This window comes from Neolamprologus multifasciatus, chromosome 10, assembly GCF_963576455.1.
Source record: "Neolamprologus multifasciatus chromosome 10, fNeoMul1.2, whole genome shotgun sequence".
Classification (NCBI taxonomy): Eukaryota; Metazoa; Chordata; class Actinopteri; order Cichliformes; family Cichlidae; genus Neolamprologus; species Neolamprologus multifasciatus.
In genome coordinates, this window is record NC_140448.1 from 25,649,257 (window position 1) to 25,668,399 (window position 19,143).

Sequence of the window (19,143 nt, forward strand, 5' to 3'; positions counted from 1 at the left end):
CAAGAAAAACATAGGGTTGTAAAGGTAGGCAGAGACATTATAGCTCATGTGCATGAGCAACTCTCAAATTGGGAGAATTCTGCGGTAGCCCAAAAGGTGGTTGCACCACCCGTGATCTGGCAACATGATATTTTTACTGTCTACATAGCATTGGGTTCCCAGCAGATCAACGGTGTGTTAGCAAGCATACCTACTCATTATCGTAGTAAAGCTGAGTTAAGTGTGTGTAACTTTTTTTGTTTGACTTACTGTGGCCATAAGCATTTGTTCAGTGCTTTGTTGGGAAAAACCTGGGATGACATCATGTGGTCACCTTTGACCGATCCCAAAATAAATGACGCAATGTTGTGTGTTCTAGCAGAGGTATAATTTGAAGGGAGAAAAAGCTTTTTAAATCTTATTTTGGCCAAAGTTACCAAACCCGTTTTTCTTGTGATTCTATACATGCCATTGTTATATCACTATGACCACCGAAATGACAGATACGGGTAACCACCAGATTTAGATACGGACCCACATAACTACTTAGTAGCATTCCCAAGATGGCTGATGAATGATGAGACCAAACAAAATAGTTGTTGTTAATTCAACATCATTATCGTAATCTTCCTCCTACACACGCACACCAAACAGATTAGGAAATAGTAACAGGAATCTTTTTGTCTCTATGCTATGTAAAACGTTTGGAGAGGGACTGTTCCTGCTTCTTATAAATCCAGCTTTAAAGCAAATGAAAAACATTTTGTTTTTGAGTTTTAATCCTAAAATCACATTGGAATAAATAGAAATCCAGTGTTATTTTTAGACTAAATCCTGGAGTATGGCCTTGCTCATAAGAAAATAAGATTTTCCTTCATAAGAAATGTGATGGATTTGTAAGGGAAAAAAATACGAAACTACATGGATGTAACTTGTTTTGGCCCTAGGGGATGTAGGGAGGGCCTTATTCACACAATGTGCCTCAGGTTCATATTCTTCCTCGGGGGCCCACGTGGGGATATAAATTAGAGGGATGTCAACCATAAAGCACCCTCTTAAAAGGGAGTGTGGCTGATGCAGCTGGCCCTTTTTGTTACAAACAGGCAAATGCAACCATATATGGAGCCTTGCTCCTTGGGCAAACAATATATAACTAAGCCTTAAGGCTAAATTTCCCTCTTGGTAAAGGGTCAAAGCAACGTTCAAGACAAAATATGAATCACTGTAAAACAAATTTGCACTGATTCTCGCAATTTTGTTCCATTTAATGTTTGTCTTATATATATTGCCTATACCGCCAAATGGCAGGAAGCATTTTAGAACATCATATAACCTATAAGGCAATTGCTCGGATGGGCCTTTAATTCTGTTATGGCAGCAGCTCAGGTTTTCCCTACTCTGGATTCAGTTACTAGCAGTAAGAGCAAATGTGTCTAGCAGCTGGTAGCATATGGGATCTCTCTCCTTCGCCGCTTGCATAGGATAAAAGCACAAAGACGCCAGGAGTGCACAGCTGTCTAGACAAAGGCAGGCAAAAGTTGGAGGGAAAAGGGGAAGAACGTAAATGTACTTCGCCCAGACACCCTAAAAATTTGATATATTATGGTCCTTGTTGAGGATATTTGCATATGTGACTCTCATTCAGTCTGAGAGGCTTTGAGCTATAGCAAGTTCAGTAAGCTCTAAAGAGATTTCTCTGAACCTATGTGCAAGCATAAGACCAAAAAATGTAACCTTACTCCGCAACACATGTTTCTAGGCTTCCTTCTGTACAGGGGGGCTGATGGATTGGATGAGGATGGGGGAGTAAAGCTAGACTGTGTGAACAACAACATCACACTTAAAAGAGAATAGCAAAACACTGGCCTGGCTACTAAGTATGTAATCCAAAAACAGCAACCCCCCAGCAGTAACTATAGAACAGCATGTTCTCTACTGACAGAAAAAAAATAATTAAATGGGGGGGGGGGAAAGGTGCAGATCTATTTTTTGCAAAGTGTTGCTGAGTACAAAGGCAGAATATGTTGAGTGGAGGCCTACTGCGTATTCAAAAGGTCAATATTTAAGATTTCTATTGGTCTTAATGCACAGTGTGATCAGGGATGTTGATCAATAGCTGTGAAATAAATAGCGAAATTACTGGATTACAAACCTCATACCAAGCCCTGTGAGTACATTCTGCTTTAGTGTTCAAACTCAATTACCCGAGGCTCTTATCCACATGTAGTCTGCACCACCATTTTGATCCTATTAGTTATGGACTTTGAGTGCGTTTCATTTTGATCTTCACAAGGCAGAGAGAAAAGTAAACAACAGTAAAGAGTATACGAAAGATCAATGGCCACAACAACTATTAAACATTTTTGAAAAAGCGATTTTTACTTTTACTCAATACCTTCACAAAGTGACTCAACAGTCCAGACAGTGAAGTGGATAATGCATCCAGCCAGTTTATCTCGTTAGCACAGAAATGCTAAAGACAACAAAACATCCACCTGTGTGTCTGCGTGTGTGTGTATGTATATGTATACATGTCTGTATAAGCATTAAAAGAATAGCCCATATGCAGGCCTATTTTAAGCTCCTACAGTTTCATCTATCAGATTTAATTACTTTCCCACAGCTAAGGGAAATCATAACAATCTAAATTTGGGATGGCGAAAATGAGGATTGTCAGCTCATTTTGTTTTAGCTGTCCTCTGGGCTCAGAGTCATTTTCACTGCTTATCGTGTGCTCTATCAGCCCCCAGTCATTGGGAAACGGCACGCTAGGAGCCAGCTAGGGTTCCTTCGCTTTGTTCTCGGAGCCAAGTGGTGGAAAGGAAACATTTGAATCATCTGCTTGTCTTCATTAGTGTAGAAGAGGAACGATCTTGTTTCCCTTTATAGTGTGAAAAGCAGTCATGCAGTCGCGCTGACATGTACTATAGATGACCGGTGTGGAGAGATCATACAGACCTAAAAAAAAAAAGAAGAAGAAGAATATTTGCAAATCAAGAGAAAATAATCAAAAAGTCCTGTAGTTCCCTGGTGCAGACAGAGATTGAAGACTGAGGAGCTGCAGTTAAGGGTCGTTTGTAATACTACACAGTGAAAGATGATCTTATTTTTGGTAAAGCTGTAAGTCCAGCTTATTGATTTATGAAGCAACCCTTCACACTATGGTTTCTGACCTTACTTTTCTCAAACTTATGAGCTTTTTGCCTTCTAAGTTTAGGACTCTGAAGAATCACTTGGCTAAACTGTAAATACTTCGTGCTAATGCATTCGCAATCGATAGTTCATTTAATTTCGTTCAGTGGTTTTTTACTATACTAGACTCACATTAAGGTGAACATATTTAATATAGCACAAAATCGTTGGCTTAACTGCGTATCCACATGTCCACTATCCAGAGACGTTCTCTGATGACTCTACCATTGTTGGATTTGTCACAGATGAGGATGAGGATGGCACAGACAGCTGACCCCAGCGTTTGTGGACTGGGGCCCGCGTAACCGCCTCCAGATCAGTTTTGGATAAAGCAAAGAACCGGTGGTGGACTTCCCCAAGTGCAAACATTCACCTGCTATGTGAACATTTGAAGCGTTCATCTGCAAACTGAAATGAATAAACTCATCTGGTCAGACAATTCAAGCGCACTTTATAAGAAAGGCCAGGGCAGACTGTATCTGCTCAGGAGACTCAGGTTCTGCAGAACAGAGATAAAGGGAAAGAAGGGCAACTCTGTACTGAGATGCCCTTTCGATGCAATGGAGGTGATGAGCGAGAGGCAAATGATGGTTGATGGACGAAACTTCCCACAGCATGGCATGGCACAGTGACATCACTGGGTATTTCCTTCATAGGCTGCTTCAGCTACAGTGTCCACAGAGGAGGCACAACAAATCATTCCTTTCTGCTGCAGCCAGACTAAACATTCAACACTGCCCTGCACATGACTCTCAGTCCCCATCATTCACATGTTTTCCAAAATCACAAACTTAGTCAACAATGCTACCTGCAAAAATAGCTATGCATTTATCTATATTTTATCATATCTCATTTCACAGTGCATCTTAAATTCGTGCATGCATCCTGAGTCACATTCTAAACATCAGTTCATGTGCCATAAAGGTTTTCTATGGAAATGAGCTGGGCAGATTTATGCAGAAAGTATATTTTGCGCTGTCCAACTTCAAGTATAGTTCAGGACGGATAACTTTTGCACTTAAAAACAAACAGACCTTTGCAGGAATTCAGGTGTACTCAGAGTGCCAGGCATAAGCCGCCCTGGGGAACTACTGTCACTGCTGACATGCAGCATTTATTTCTTATCTGTCAAGATCAATATCTGTAAAGATTTTTGAAAGTATGCACCTGAGACATAAACAGAATTCTCTATTGTTTGCAGTATATCCGGCAGAAGGTTTTTAGAAATGTCTCACTTATGTGTGTGTGAGAGAGAGAGAGGTATTTTCATTTTAAAATTCCTGAAGGTTCCCCTACAATACAATGAAGGGTACCAACAAAAATTATACCTTGTGGAAGATAACAAAAGTAAGAACGTCCATACAGAGCAAGTGGAGCTGAATGAATGAACATTGTGGAGATGTTTAACAATGGTCTACATCAACAAGTCCTTCAGTCATTTTAACCCAGAATAATGAGATTTCAGAAAAAATGCACACAACTCTCATTCATCAATAATAAATAAATAAATAAATAACTCAATAAATAATTTTCTGGTTTTGAAAAAAAATGTAATTTTCCCAGGCAGAGGTAAGTCCAAATTTTAAGTCATTATCTCAGAATCCTTGTCTATTATGTCAAATTTAGAGTTTGGTATTTATTTACTTTCTTCTTTTTCCCCTCTTCCTCAACCAGCTGCAGTGAAAGGCTGCCACTCCCTGAGCTCGGTTCTGCTGGAGGTTTCTGTGAATTGGCGCTAGATTGATGAAACTGAACAGAAATTAATTAGGGATCTCGAAATTTTGAGTTGTTGCAGCGTAACTCAAAATTTTGAGATAGACAAGTCAACGTTTCAGGTTATTAAGTCAGAATTTCTAGATAGCAACCCCAAATTTTGACTTAAGGAAAGAACTTTTTTCAGTGATGAAAACAAGCATTCATACAATCCAGTACTACAATTAAAATGTAGAGATTTTATCTGGGCTTCCCACAAAGATACAAACTGTCCTACCAGTGGGAAATAGTACCCTAAAGAATGCCCCTTTTAGAAGAATTTTTGGCTATAAGAAAAATGCATTTTGCATTTGATATTTTTCCAGTTGTTTCTGGTAAACAGGTGCTACCTTTTATGATATTAGCTAATAGTAGGTTTGTTGAAATACAATATTAGTTAAATACTAATCTTCATATCTCATTTTTGTAAAGAGAAAAAGGCTTCATGTGCTGCTTACGGTGTATTTTGAAAACTTCTATTAAAATTGTATTCCTGAAGCAAAGTCTAGTGGTGATAAAACATGCATGCATAGCAGATTAAGACCTGTTAATCAAAACTGCAATAGTCTAATCAAAAATTAATATGATAAATATTGGCTTAAATGACAGGTTGGCGGGTTATGGGATGCTCTGCTGTTTTGCTGATCTGCAAGCTTAAATGGAATGATTGTGGCCATCACTACCTCCATAAGCCGGGCAAGAATGATGCAGTTTTCAAGGTCATCTTTTTCTCAGATCTCCTTGTGCAAAGCACAGCCTTCTGTAAATTATGTCTGTAAGTCACTACAGCAATATAGAAAAAGCACCGGGGAAGCAAATATTGATGGTTTGTTGTCCCCTCGCTCTGAAAATTCAAATATAGCACAAACACTAGGACGCCCAGCAGACAGTTTTCTATGCATAGACATACCGTTTCTGAAAGCGAAATACAGCCACTCTTAAAGCTCATTTTGAAAAGAGCTGCCAATTTCTGCCTTTCAAAAGACATTTCCTGCTCCTACAGATATAGCGGCAGATAAATTAAATTTCAGCATGAGGGCAATTGTCGCTTTCTTCCTGTTTCTATTTGACTCCACTGTATGAGCGGCTGATTACCTGCCATCTGTTCTTATGGCAGCACCTACTCAGACTGAACATTATCATCATAATTATTTTTACCTGAATCCATGGCATTATCTGCAATAAGCCAAAATGTCTCGCCACTGGCCTTCTCCTGACAGCTAATTAATAGGACTACATACATTTCTCTGAAATTCACCTCATTCAGAAACTCTGCTGCGCTTTCTAGACTGTTGAGCACTGATGCCGAAATGCCCAAACCCTGCTGACAGTCACTTGCAAAATAGAACACAATTTGTAAGTGGCAAAGTAAAGTTGGCTCCCTTCAATTATTTAAAAGACCCGGGGGAATGTTCGAAAACTTTCGCAGAGCGCTTGCAGAGATCTTTGTGACTGAAATTTTCAAGCCACTAGTTTCAGTTCAGGAATAGTTCAGCAGTGTTGTCACATTGTGACACACTCGGGGAGCCGTACGTAGGATTTTCAGTTTGGAGACGACGCTAGCTGCAGTGTGCAGGATGCTTCTGTTCTGCTAAGCAGTTGCATTGGCCCAGCAATAGACACTCTGGTGCAGTTCAGTGCAATAAAAACAATACACTACTTGTGAAAATAAACAAAAACCTGATCGGCATGGGATTTTTGGAAGAAAACGACTTTGCAGCTGCCTCCTCCAAGCTCTCTTCTGTTTCACAAGTCATGGCCATTTATGGGATAGAAATTGTCTGGTGGTGCAAAGGCTGAGCGAGAGAGAGGAAGACGTAGTGCTACCTTAATAGCTCCCAGCCAATAAACACATAAATAAACATTATAGCAGCAGATAGTTTTACAGGCGCAGGTGGTGAAAGGTTGGTTAAGTGGCACAGAAAGCTAGTAAAACGCCAAGAGTCTGGCCTTTAATCAAGTTTTTGTTGGGCTCTCAGCAGAGATCTGATTAGATGCAGACACAAGGCTCCCAATAACGATTGTGGGTGGGACTGGGCGCTTCAAGTTTCAAGCTCACCCCCAACCCCCAACCACTAACTCTCCCACCCCATAACTCTTCGAGGTGCAGACACAAGATGGTAGCTGAGCAGATTCACAAACACATTGATTTCCAACCGTTTGCCTGGATGCACCATATGGTGCAGGCTATCAGCGTGGCTCCTGCCAACCTCACAGTACACACTCATAAGTAAACAGAGCAAGCTGATTGGCTCATTTGCTGTCGTCAAGATATTCAGCACCGTCTTTCCACAGAACCCACAGAAATCCAATAATTGCAAGGTCAAGAGTTGCACGATGGAGCACAAACTGGCCGTTCTGCCTATTAAATCTATTAAACAAGGAGATAAGGAGAATTCCCTCACTCATCTCTCTCTGACTGACAAATTTAGATTAGCTTATTGAGATGACTAGATTGTCTAAAAACACCACAAACAAACAGAAAAGTAAAAAAATGTAACAACAGCTTGTTTAAATAGTTTTCTTCACAGTTCGCAGTTACTGGGAAGAAACAAAAAAGAAGAGATGGAAATACTGTTATTAATCTCTGCTGGCCTGATGAATGTTGATTATATTCACAAGGATGCTGTCTGACAAAGAAGCATTAGGTGCTTCATGTTTGTCCAGCAGGATTGAAGCTTAATACAAGGTGCTCCTCTTCACTTAAAGTAAATCCTTATTCATTTGTCAAAATAATCGAAGATTAAGACGGGGAATTGTAAGATACCAAACATTTCAATCCGATGGGAGATTTCTGACAGTTCTAAGTACCGTACAAATTGAATAGCATCAACCCAAGAGGACATGACTTGTAGACTGCTTGAATAAGGCTTTCTGTGTGCTTTCTCATTCCATTTGTCACATCTAAATTTCAATAAAAACGTTGCAACAGAAGAAGCTCCCGGGGCACACAGGGCAAAACGAGCACAGTGGTATGACAGTAAGCGAGTAATTTCTCACCACCACCAAGTTTCTTTGTTTTGTCACAGATAATGAGAAAAATCAAACAACAAGAACGAAACATATTTTCTTTAGCCTTGCTCTTGTTTTTCTTCTTTATCAGCAGGTTCAGGTTAATACTGCACATTATGCTAATCTTTTGTGTAGTGCCAAATTATCACTGTGTAACACACAATATCTGTGAGATGTTTTGCCCTCAGATTCGATGGACTGTGTAAAAAAGAGAGAGAGACAAAAAGAGTACCAGTGTAGGTTTTTCCTTCTCTTTTTCACATTTAGCATTTTATTTCGCAACTTCTACAGAAACACTGAACGAGGTCTTGATTTGTATTCTATCTATTCTTCTCTGGTATCTTCTAGCATTAGTTTGAATCAATTCTGATTAAGCAGCTGTATACAAGCTTCTGTTAGGTCCCCCTGGCATCTTTTTTTCTCATTAGCATGGTATTATCCTCTATGTGATTAAAACTTTCAGCCATCCTCAGATCTGCAAAACTGCTTCATAATGACAGCCTTCCCTGCTCAATTCACTCTGGTCGGTGTCTGGTCATATGGGGGCAAATACCTTGCTGTGCAACAACTTCACCATAGTCGCACTGGGCCCTATTTGAAAACCCCAATACCATTAACTCACTTATAAAGAAAAGATTTTGAATTGCATATTGTATCTAAAATGTGACAGTTTATTTACAATCTGAAAACAGTATGACTGTTTATTTTATGCCAGGTAAAAATCAATCCCTGGTCAGGAGTGTGTAAACACACTGATGGATGTCTTGGGCACAGACTGGGGTACAATATCTTGCTAAAGGACACCTCAGTATACAGATTGGAGGAGCCGTGGCTCTTACCAACGTTGGATTAAAGGATGACCTTCTCTAACTTATGAGGCACGGCTACTGGTTTAGCTGTGTAAAGCATATACTTGTGGTGCACATAGTACATGTGCAAATGTTTCACAATAATTCAATTCAATTGTATTAACTAGAGGTGGGAATCACCATACATCCCACGATACGATATTATCACAATACTTAACGCACAATACGATATTATTGCAATTTTTAAAAATATTTTGCGATATTCAGATTCTGTACATAAAGGTAAACTTTATCAATATTCATTTTATCTAATATCAAAGTCTCACACTCAGTCTTTCTCTCATTTCAGTCAGTTTTATTGTTGAAAAACTGAACGGTTTGTATTACAGTCTAGTCCAACTTAACTGAATGCAACCATCTGGTACAATTATAGCTATTCTGAACTATGCAATTTATGAAAACTATGCAGCCCCTTCAGCAACTGAAGAATTTGAAAGTAAATTAAAACAAAATATAATTTTAAATAAAAAAGTTTTAAACTTAATTCAAATAAAACATGTCTTAAATTAAAATAAGTAAACTGTCATGTTTATTGCTGCCAAAAAAAAGTTTAACAAATTTGGACAGTGAAGGAATGTCAGGATTCTTGCTCAGAAAAAGGATCAACATGCTCTGAAGTCAGAGCACAAAAACCTTTTTTGTAACAAAATATCGATTTCTGCTGTCCCTGTATCGATATATTATTAGCAAACCAAATATCACGATACTACACAGTATCGATTTTTTCCCCCACCCCTAGTATTTATATAGTGTCAACATGTAACATTGACCTTACAATAATACATACAGAGAAAAATCCAACAATCATATGACCCCCTATGAGCAAGCACGTTGGCGATAGTTTGGTGTCACCAAACTGTGACAACCTGTTGGTGACAACCTGTGTTCAGATGAAACTTTTATTCTCGACTATTTTATTCTTTTCCTTTACAGAAAAAAGTAACTAATGGAAAAAATAACAGTCTTTGCCTGAATGTCTTATCAGTCACAAAGGTTAAACCCCAACATCTCGACTTTTCTTTCCCATCTGGTAATAAAATGCTATGAGTGCTGCTCAGATATGTCATTGTATGTGCTTTGCATCAACTTCCAAACCATGTTCTCTGCTGCACTGACTTTTTTAAGCTCGTGTGTTACCTTTAGCAACAGTTTCAAATTGTTGTCAGTTCAGCCAAAGTAATTTCTGGGCTTCCATTTTACTGTTGCTGTTTTTAAAAAAAAAAAACCCAAATTCTACTATTTGTATGTATGTACTGTTAGTTTTTCAGCTTTTATTTATCTTATTTATTTCTTATTTATCTGCTGCAATAGGGATACCAAAATCCTGCATGAACGTAGATGCTAAGAGCCAACAGTAAACACTGAAGGACTGCGTGCCAATTATGTGACAGATTCCAACAATAGAAAGAAACACAAAGTTTTATACTAAGTACCAATGCTTTCACTAAAGAGGCTCTAAAGAAAACCAAATGAAGGAAATTTCAACACTTGATGATGAACACGGACTTTAGTCTTAAAGATGACTGGAATTATCTAGTAATGGCCCACACTTACATCAGATGAGCTGTAATTTATTGAGAAGAAAGGGACTTTCTTCTCAATAAATTTAACAGCTTTCTGTGTGTCACAGTATAAAAGCCCAGATGGGCAACTTCGTGACAACGCAGCCTCAGTGGCGATCAGACAGAATTTAAGTTTCAGCACATTAGAAGTGCCAGGGGATTATAATCACAGTAAAACAATTAACACATAAGCTCACACACAAAAAAGCAGAATGTTGTTTACAGTATGCAATTTGACATTACATGTTCGCCATCTGTGAGTTAAAACTATGTTGGCTGAGATTTTTGCTATTGCAAGTCTTATGATGGCATGCTCCATATTTATTTGCAAAAATGTGTTTGCTGTTCTTCCCACTGATGCGGTTAACATTTTCTGGTGTCTCGGTACAACAACATGACCCACCTACATTTCATTTCTACAAACTACAGCCCCGATCCCCCATCCTCTTAACGTTGTAATTGTAGCTATACTGGGATAGATTTGAGAACGACAGACCATACGGGGGAGTACATGCAGTGTGGTCACCTTTGAAAAATGGGGCTCAGCCATGAATAATCTAAGGCTTTTCAGAATGTTGACAACATTTTGGAATGTTGTTTTGACCGACAGCTGGGGATGGGTGTGCCAGATGTATGGGAGTGCCTTGGAAATGATCCTGATCTCTTTCGGGTAGGGGAGTCATTATCTAGCCATGGCTAGATAAGAGGTAAGTCTGGCTACTTGGTGGGCAGTGCGGTAAGTGTGTGTTTCAGGGGGGTTGTTAGACTTGACCTGCTTTGCAACTACCTCAGTACGTGGGCGACAGATGGAAGGGAACGCCATGTGCCACAAGCAACGGACACAATCCTTCACAGCTGTCCAATAGGGCGAGGGCGTGCAAAAATAGCAGGCCGGGCCCATAACTGCTCACTGTGGGTATGTGGGATGAGGAGTAAACATTGTCATCGCTCACTTTCTGCCAGGGTTTGCTCAGTGCTGTGCCGCAGCTGATTAGACAGGCCTCTGAACACTTCCACACAGGCAGGAGGTGGGACTGGAGACCCCCTACCTGAGCACCTCAGGTTGTCTGCCTTTTAAAAGCACTATTTCTTCCTTCTATTTTCTCCCCAGAAGCACAGCCCCAACAACCACGCCTCCTCATCACCCACTGTGAACTATTCACCAATAAAAAAAATGTAACTTGAACACAGGCTGTAGAGGATAATACCATCTCTTCAGTTGAACACTCAACAAAACAGAGGAACCAGCAGAAGAAAGGTCTAATATAATTGAATGAAAATCTGAAGGAGGATTTCGTGAACGAGATTGTGAATTTAAGTCATTCGGGTTTCATCTAATCAAAATATAAAGTGAATAATCAGTGTAACAATGTACAAACTGCTCAAAAACAGTCAATATGTGACTGAAGTGCAGACATTCACCTTTATTTAACTGGATTTTACAAAAATGCTGCAGCTACTGTTTAGCCATCTTCAGTGGCTGAAAATTAATTGTCAGTCAGATGACTGACAAGCAGTTTCATTGCCAGATGAGGCCTGTTACCTTGTTATTTCATGACGAATGAGGCAGACATTGTATTGGAAGCTGATCCAAGCTGTTTAATAGCCTTCCACTATAACTTTAAAGAGATATCAACACAAGCCAGAGAGGCCATTGTTCAGCACAAAAAGTCCTGAAACACCACAAAAGCACAAACGTGCATGATGACAGAATCGTTTCCATGGTTATGAATAACTCCTTTACAACATCTAGTTATAAACAGTCTCAAGGAGGTAGGTGTAGAGTCAAGGGATAACTTCACAAATGGAAATACTGATAGTTTACAACTATGCTGCAGTGCAAACTGCTGATAACACTGAAGCAAAAGGAGGACAGATTAGACTTTGCCAAAAAAAACCCATCTTACATGTGCTGCAGGGATGATCTGATATCGTCGTGTTGGTGTTGTTCCCAGATCATCATGAAAATGTTGTTCCAGGTTCAACATTGCACGTGACCAATCACATTGTTGTGATGTTATTCTTGTGCGCGCCAAGCCATTCCAAATTCCAAATTCCAATGTTGCAAGGACAATATCAATTCTGCTTACCGTTTATTAAAGGGTTAGGGTCCGTTGATCGGCGGACAGAGGCAGTTTCTCGCCTTAAGTACAGTTTTTTGTTTTACGGCGGTTTTTCCCGAAGTAGCAAAAGTCTGACGTCACAACATTCTGATTGGTCACTTGGAATGTTGATCCTGGAACAACATTTAGTATGATGATCTGGGAACAACACCAACACGACGATATCAGATCGTGCGTCCTGCACAGTTCTGATAAAGAATTCTTTAGATGGATGAACAAAATATTAACTTGTACTAGTTAATATTACTAGAAAGGAAAAGTTTATGATTAGAAGCATCATCTGTCAAACAGGGTAAAGAGCATGTGACATCAGCATGGACATGTATGGTTGCCGGTGGAACTAGGTCACTGATGTTCAGTGGTGATGTGACTGCTGATAGAAGGACCAGAATGAATTGTAAACTGTACAGGGCTATTCTCTCTGCTCAGATTCAGGCAAATGCTGCAAATCTGATTAGACATTGCTATTTGCAATGACCCAAAGCAGTGTACTTTGGGTCATTGCAAATAGATAATGACCCAAAGCACACTGCAAAAGCAACCCAAGAGTCTCTCAAAGCAACAGAATGGGATATTCTTCAATGGGCAGCTCGATGGAGCATGCTTTTCACTTACTGAGAACAAAACTGAAAACAGAGCAAACCACAAACAAGCAACAACTGAAGGTGGCTGCAGTGAAAGCCTCAAGGGACACAGCATTTGTTATGTCCATGAGTTCTAGACTTTGTTTGTTAGTTTAATCCAATTAATTTTGGATTAATCCAATTGAATTATCCTGTCTGCCAGCACCCCAAATACTCAACTGCATGTCAGTAAACTCTCTTGAATCGAAGCTGAAAGTCTGCTTTTCAATCACACATTGATTGCATGACTTGAAAAATCCACTGTGTGAGGGTATAAAGGCAAAACGGCAAGAACTGGATTTTTGTTCAACAAATTATGGGCCTAACTGTATATTACAGTAAACCAGCAAAAACTATTCATCCATATCTCTGAATTCTTTTTGCTTCTTGCGCGATACAAAGGAATGTGTACAGAAGTTCAGAAAAATAACATTCTACCAAAGCATATCTTCCTGAACACAGTGTTTGTGTTCCTCTAGATTAGCCACATATCACACTGTCAACAGTGTTCATGGGGACTATTTCATTGGAAGAAAAAAGAAGGTAAGGTGAGTAATGGTGGCATTGATTCTGGAAAAGATTGCTGCTCTTTGTTGAACAGCAATTGCTTTCTGTTCATTCGTCCCTTTCTGAGAGGATTTTGTGCTTGTTTGTTTGTGTGCGTGTTTTTGGATTGCTCAGTATTATAATTTGATCAATGTAACATTCATATTAGCTCCACAGGTAGGCATGGTGGTAGTTTGTTTGGTTTTTTTTTTTACTTCTCTTATTAATACATTGATAAGAGGCGCTCCACTAATCGATGTCAGCCATCACCACATTTAAACAATACATTTGTCAACCTTCCCAAAACATGAATGGAAAAATGCCAAGCAGTTTTGGTGCAGCAAAGTGTTTTTCATTCCTTTCTTAGTTTTTACACACATTCTTTGCCTGTACAGTCTGTGCAATTATCCTGTCTGCCGACGTACCCCAAATACTCAACCGCATGTCAGCGTGATGTGCCGATGATACAGCCCTGAAAAGAACCTGTCAATCCTGGCCCCCAATGACAGCAGAGATGGCACTGGCATTTGCTCAGTATTCAATTAGAACTGCATTTGTTCGCTTCTCCGTGTGCATCACTCAGCAGAGAGGTCATTAACCCGTGACATAAAATTACTGTGTACAGAAAAATGATGAGCTCTAATTAAATCTTTTAGAAAAAATTTGTTACACAGGTAATGGATGTTATAGCCGAGGCGCAAATTATCTTTCATTTAAGGAAAAGTCCAATCGTTCGTCACGTGGTCGACAGTTACCTATGCCCTTTAAAACAAATACAATATGTAAGAAAGTAATTCATGTCTGACTTAAAGAAATTCTTATGAGCAAGGTGGAAATTTTGATTAGGTACATTAATTAATTACCAAATGATCAGTTTTTCCCAACTTAGGGAAAACTAGGATTCCACTTGAATATATATATATATATATATATATATATATATATATATATATATATATATATATATATATATATATAGTGTATTATCTTACTTTTTTTCATTGATTGTACTTTTTTGTATTTCCTTCATATATCAGTACCTGAGCTGAGGTGACGCAAAAATTTCCCCGTTGTGGGATCAATAAAGTCTTATCTTATCTTATCTTATAACTCTGTAGCTTCAGTTTTGAATTTTTTGTATCCAAATTTTTATTCATCTGTTTATTTAATGGGCAGATATGCACTATATGGACGAAAGCACTAGGCCACAGCACTTAGTCTTTGAATTCAGGTGTTTTACATCCCATTGCCACAGGTGTATATAATTAAGTACCTAGCCATGCAGTCTACCTTTACATATATATATATTTGTTGAAGAATGTGCTGTTCTAAGGAGCTCAGAGCATTAGAGGATGGTAATGTAATAGGATGCCACCATGGCAACAAGTGAGTTTGTGAAATTTCTTACCTCCTAAATATCCACAAAGTGGTTTTATCAGCTGTGAGTAAAAGTGTTTAGGAACCACAGCAACTAAACCACAAAGTTATAAAATCACAGAGTGCTGAGGCACATAGTGAGTTACTGAGTCACCAATGCTCTGCTGACTCAATAACTTCAGCAGTCCAAACTTGCCCTACCATTAACATCAGCACAAAAACGGGGGGAGCTTCATGCCGTGTGTTTCCTTGGCTGCAAAGCTTCTGTAGCAGTAATAAATAGGTGGCCCAGCACTCTTGTCCATATAGTGTACATCCTATCAGCTCATAACATAACTCTCATTGACAGCAGTTATAACACATCTCAGTTCACCTCATTAACTAAGTTAGCATTAATCACGTTTTAGGGGCTTTTCATAGCTAAAACATCTCTCGCCAGCGCTTTGCAAACAGAGCTTTTGCTCTCCAGCTGCTCTGTCAGTCTGCTCTGTTCAGCAACTGAGGGAGCAACAAAGGCTTTCAGCTCGTGACAGTGAGCAAGCTGTGCGCTGTGCTAGACACAAGAGTCAAAGATATTCTACTGTTTCCAGTTTTCTCCCTATGATCATTTTACATGTAAATATAGCCCATATCAAAGCCTAGGCATTATCTTTAACTTTAACTTTATCTGCCACAGTTGAAAAATCTCACATCGCCGCTGGCTTCAAATATTCACAATACCACTGAAGCTCTGGAGCCCAAAATCTGCTGTAAACGGTTGATGTTAGTTTAGATAGCCCCAGTGAAACCACATTAAAATAAGAAAAAGAGAAAAAACATTAAAGCAAACTCTGAAAAATGGTCAGCAATAATACATTCTTGATCTGTATTGTATAACAACTGATTCACCTATATTACAGGGAAAAGGCCTTTTGTAATAATGTTCTGCTTTTAATGACACATACGTCTAAATAAAATAATATTTGGGTGGAGACAGATATTACAAAACCTGAAAAGGTGAAAAACAACCTGCACAGAAGCCACCAGCAATGAAAAATTCAGAAAATATGTAATTTTGTCATTTTGGTAAACCAGCCTTAATGGACTAAAGCATTATCCTTACAAAAAAAAGCCAATTTTTCATATTTTTAAACTTGAGGGAGTGTTCCTGATGGGAAGCTAAGTTTAAGATAACTTTCATGTGGTTCTGTAAGACCTACACGCGATCCCATCAGTGAGTACACCATGATAAATTCTGAGCTGAAACCTTATATCACCATGAGCAAAACCCCATCACCGATCACCTCACGGAGCAGGAGGCTGACACTTGATATTCCCCGTGGAGAGGACCCTAAGACACTAAAACAGTGGTTTTAGCGGGCTGACACGGCCCCTCTCTTTTGAATAAATGCACAGAGGCTGACGGCCAGCAGCAGACGGGAGCATTTAAGGAGGGACCCGTGCGGCGAGGGCCTTGGACAGCATCCAGGGGCTCTCACTGAGCAGCTTAATCACAACCAGATTTGGAAATTTAAGATGAAAACAAAACTGCGGAAGCCTGTAAAATTTATGGGGTCTTTGAAAGGTGAGACTGCAACTGTGCGAGGGGCTGTATGTGTTCGTCCTTTATCATCTGCAACGTTATCGCGAGAAAGTCATTATAGTCATGCCCTATATCCTGTACTAGCTATCTTCACAACATGCTGACACTTTCATTTTAACACTACTGACTCCTGTGCATTGATGTGATTATTGGCATGGTAGCTAGACGCTGCTTGTTGGTGGTACAAAATAACGCCCACAATCACATCTTTACACACACCAGAAAAAGCACTACCACAGCCATAAAGTCGTATAAATAATGTCTTTTTTATTAGTTTTTACCCTGTTTTTAAACAAACTTCCCCCCCCAAAGGCCAAAGTGAAAACATTTAAATGTCTTACCTATTGAAGATACCATGACAAGGTATCAGCAAGTGATCCAAAGGAGCAGCAGTGGGAGAAAGGGAGAGAAGAGAAGAATTGGTTACCTTGTACGCAATTTTCAAACGGTGCAAACACACCAGTCAAACATGAAAAGCGTTCGAATGCAAGGTGAGTGAAGCCAAGACGCCTTTGAGCAGTGCAGCTTTACAAATAACTAAATCATTTCCCAAAGAGTGAAAAAAGTATTTAGCTATTTTCGGCTGCCCTTTAAACAAAGTCATAGTTTCAGGGGAAATTGCAGTCCTGACTCTTTCCCATTGTTACCCTCTGGAAGCTTGACTGTGTTCCCGCACTAATGATAATGGCACACGACAAGGGCACGGTAGCACATGGCATTATCAAAATGATCAAGGTGTACTTTATTAAAAATAACACTGAATGCTATGATGTCAGATCTGCAGTGATTTTCCAACTATTAAATCCCTGCTGTTCAGCATTGTTTGCTTGTTTAATTTAAGTCATCTTAAAGGATTAAAACTGTCTCAGGTTACATCAAAACCTTTTACCACTGAGATCACACTATAATAAGGGCCTTATACATGGCTTTAAACACTCATGTTTGCTTTTTCTCTTCTGTCTTGGTGCGGGGTCAGGATTTTACTAGGTCTTTTTTTTTTTTTTGAGAAAATTATCATACTGGGTTTCACCTCTCACACCATTTCCTCAAGTCAAAATCACTTCTTCATTTATGTCAGCAAATCATGTCAATTTTGCAGAAGTGAAAAGGCTGGGAAGCTAGCACCAAGGTCAGCTTATTAATCTACCTGAAGAAAAGCCCTGCTGTTCTTTTTCTTTGGTAAAAGGACCACTTTCTAAAGTAGCAATCATCTCGGCCGTCTTGAGTGCTAAAGAAAAGGGGGTTGGCAAAGGGCAAAGAAGAGAGTGAAAAAGTAACTTTGAGGTAATAGGAGTGTAAGAAAAGGGCTGGAAAGGTCACTGATATTCAAAGTAAAATGCCTTAATAAGAGTCCGCCTGCAGATTGCACATTGGAAGCAACACTTAGCAGCCTCCTGAAAGTGGAATTTAGAGATGGCATTTATCAGCTGTTTGATCTGCAAGTGCTCTTAAACCTCTTAAATGATATTCCTGTGAGAAGTCAAGGAATAGTGCAAGGGGAGGGTACCACTAATTTTTTTTGCCATTAAAGAGCATGCTAACAGAGACTTGTGACATCAGTCAGCTGAAGTTTACCCAAATGACACAAGGTCTTTGTTATTCATTCAGATTAAATGTAATAAATGAGATTCAGCATAATAAAAGTAGGTAGGCAGCTCACTTTCTCAAATAGAAATCCTTTGCACGCACCTTTCATGAGTGAAATGTGCTAATGTTAAAATTCTTTATACACATGTGTCAGAAGCATTGTTATGGATGTCAAAAGGTTGGGCTGTTTCATGTTTTTGTACCGGTGAAAGGTGTAATATAACAATGCTTTTTTGCTCAAGAATAAGATCCATCAGTTTGCTGTTTTTCTATTAAATGGTATAAAAGACAAATCTAAAATATTACTAGACCTGACTTATTGTTTTCTTGTTTTTCTTTGTTAAATAAGCACATCTCCTTTTTTAAACACTCGAAACAATTCCAGCTAGGTGAGAGGTGGTGACCAATCTGAACTGAATATGATGGACTGAGACGTCTCCAGGACATCACAGAGCTAACACAACAGACAGACAACCTTTCACATGTGCCTTCGGATTGTAAGTGAGCACCAGTGCACACAGACATAACCCTGCAGGCTCAGAACTCACAAATAACAAATAGTTCAGTAGATGATTTGCCTGCAGTTTAAAAGCAAACTAATATATCTTTGATAATCCAATATTGATGAAATACGCAACATCAGAGAGGAGAGGGATCTGTGCTGTTCGAGCGATCTGAACAACTGTTGGCTCTATCAGTTTCTGCTTTCACTGCTGGCAAAGTATTGTGTGGACTCCTGAAAGTGATTAAACTGTCAGCTTAAAGATCCATGGGCAAATGTCTTGTTACTGACACTAATAACCCATTAGAAACTTGCTACTAGATTGCCTGACCTGACAATATTCCTAATCTTGTGCTCCGTGAAGAAAGAACTAAGAGTAATATCCATGATTCCACGGAAAAAAGAAACTAGACACGTGAGAAGATTACTCAGACTTG

The 19,143-nt window shown here is 39.2% G+C and overlaps 1 protein-coding gene and 1 long non-coding RNA gene across 9 annotated transcripts in view; both read right to left on the minus strand.

The window, feature by feature from the left end:
• The window catches only part of ncam1a (neural cell adhesion molecule 1a), a 263,858-nt gene that overhangs the window by 198,839 nt on the left and 45,876 nt on the right, over positions 1-19,143 (minus strand). The window lies entirely within an intron of this gene.
• On the minus strand, positions 9,079-14,608 carry LOC146510378 (uncharacterized). Its single transcript, XR_014876295.1, has 2 exons — positions 9,892-14,608; positions 9,079-9,857 (listed from the first exon to the last, which is right to left on the minus strand). It is a non-coding gene; the product is annotated as an uncharacterized LOC146510378 (long non-coding RNA).